Below are 2126 nucleotides of genomic sequence, written 5' to 3'. Positions count from 1 at the left end.
GTATATTCTATGACTTGATGCATAGTGCCACTTTATAACACCACCAGCAATGTAAGAGTTCTGCTGGCATCACTTTTTTTTTTTTTTAAGATTTTTTTTTTATTGGACAGAGAGAGGGACACACACACAGAATCTCCCATTTCTGGGTCATTCCCTAAATGGCCAGAGCTGAGCCAACCTGAAGCTTAGAGCCTGTATCTCATTCAGGGTCTCTCCTATGAGTGGCACAGGCCTAAGTCCTTGGATCATCTTTTGCTGACTTCTTGGGCACTTCAGCAGGGACTTTAACCAGCACTTCTACGGGATGCCGGCATCACAAGCAATGGCTTAACCCATTGCACTACCGTGCTGGCCCCTAATTTCATCACATTCTTGTCAACAATGAGATCTATTAAAACAATAGAATTTTAATGGCTAAAACATGTTATCTTTAAACATCTTTGATTATGAATGAAATTAAGTTTTTTTTACACATGTGAGGACTTTAAAATGTTTATGGAAATTAGAATGAAAAGATAATTTTACTTGGTATAATTTTAAAATCCACGCATATGAGGGCCTTCAAAAAATTCATGGAAAATATGCATTATGAAAAAACAGCATGGATTTCAAAATTTTTTCCATTAAACATAAAATAAAAATTCCATTTTCTTCATGAACTTTTTGAAGCACTTGTCTGTTCTCATCCTTTAGCCATTTATAATGGACTTTCTTCTCTGTTTCAGACTCCCACAAGTGTGAAAAGTGGAAAGGCCCAGGGTTACCTCCTAAAGACAAATAAATGCAGTCTTGAAAGTTTTGGAGTCCGTTTTTTTTTGTTTTTAATTTTGCAATAATTAACGTTTAATAATTACCCTTAACTTGCCTATCACAGATTTTTTTTAATGATTTATTTATTTATTTGAAAGTCAGAGTTACACAGAGAGGAGAGGCAGAGAGAGAGGTCTTCCATCTGCTGGTTCACTCCCCAGTTGGCCTCAACAGCTGGAACTGTGCCTATCCAAAGCCAGGAGCCAGGAGCTTCCCCTGGGTCTCCCACGTGGGTGCAGGGCTCAAGGACTTGGGCTATCTTCTTCTGCTTTCCCAGGCCATAGCAGAGAGCTGGATTGGAAGTGGAGTAGCCAGGACTGGAACCAGTGCCCATATGGGGTGCCGGCACTGTAGGCGGTGGCTTCACCTGCTACACCACAGTACCGGCCCCTGTCACAGATGTTTTTAACTCAACTTTTTCCTTATGTTCATGCTTTGAAGAAATAGGTGTCGGGGCCTTCAGCCTTGCTCCCAGCCCCTCCTAAGGCTGCTGTCCTCATCCTCTCAGGACCTTGCACCTAGTATCTCCATCCCCGTTTCTCATCACTTTGGGGAGAAGGTGATTATTACACATTCATTTCCCTGGGAAGGGTGTCAGGAGTGCAGACTTAAACTGGAGGAATGTGGAGTCATAAGCAAAGGCCAAGGCAGGTTTGTAAATACTGTCAAGGCCAAGTGCACCTTTGTGACATTAGACACCCAAGCACCTTGAACATAAAGAGGTAGAGCTTACCATCTGCTGGAGTCCATTCTCCACAGTATACATTGGCTAACTTTTTCTGGCTGCTGTACTGTAGACTGGGTGACTTAGCAACACATTTATTACTATCAGTTCCAAAAGCTGGGAAGTTCAAGATCAAAAATGCCATCCAGCAGCTTCAGTTTCCAATGAGGGCTTTCGTCCTGGCTCGCAGACTGCTGCCTTTCCCTGTGTCTACCTGGCTGGGAGCTGGCTACCTCTGACCTCTCCACCTTCCCTCATGAGGACACACCAATCCTATCAGATTAGGGTCCCACCCTTAGGACCTCATTTAACTTTATTTACCTCTTAAAGACCCTGTCTCCAAATATGGTCATGTTGAAGGTTAGGGCCACAATACAAATTTTGGGGGAACACAGTTCTTTTTTTTATTTTTTATTTGACAGGTAGAGTTATAGACAGAGACAGAAAGGTCTTCCCTCTGTTGGTTCACTCCCCTAATGGTGCTGTGCCAATCCAAAGCCAGGAGCCAGGTGCTTCTCCTGGTCTCCCATGGGGTGCAGGGCCCCAGGACTTGGGCCATCCTCCACTGCCCTCCCAGGCCACAGCAGAGAGC

The 2126-nt window shown here is 43.8% G+C and overlaps 1 protein-coding gene across 3 annotated transcripts in view; it reads left to right on the top strand.

Annotated features, from left to right (window-relative positions):
• The window catches only part of ADD2 (adducin 2), a 141955-nt gene that overhangs the window by 26792 nt on the left and 113037 nt on the right, over positions 1 to 2126 (top strand). The gene's annotated exons all lie outside the window — the stretch shown is intronic.

This window comes from Lepus europaeus, chromosome 13, assembly GCF_033115175.1.
Source record: "Lepus europaeus isolate LE1 chromosome 13, mLepTim1.pri, whole genome shotgun sequence".
Classification (NCBI taxonomy): domain Eukaryota; kingdom Metazoa; phylum Chordata; class Mammalia; order Lagomorpha; family Leporidae; genus Lepus; species Lepus europaeus.
The sequence above is the reverse complement of the archived record's forward strand: the minus strand, read 5'-3'. Positions and strand labels throughout refer to the sequence as shown.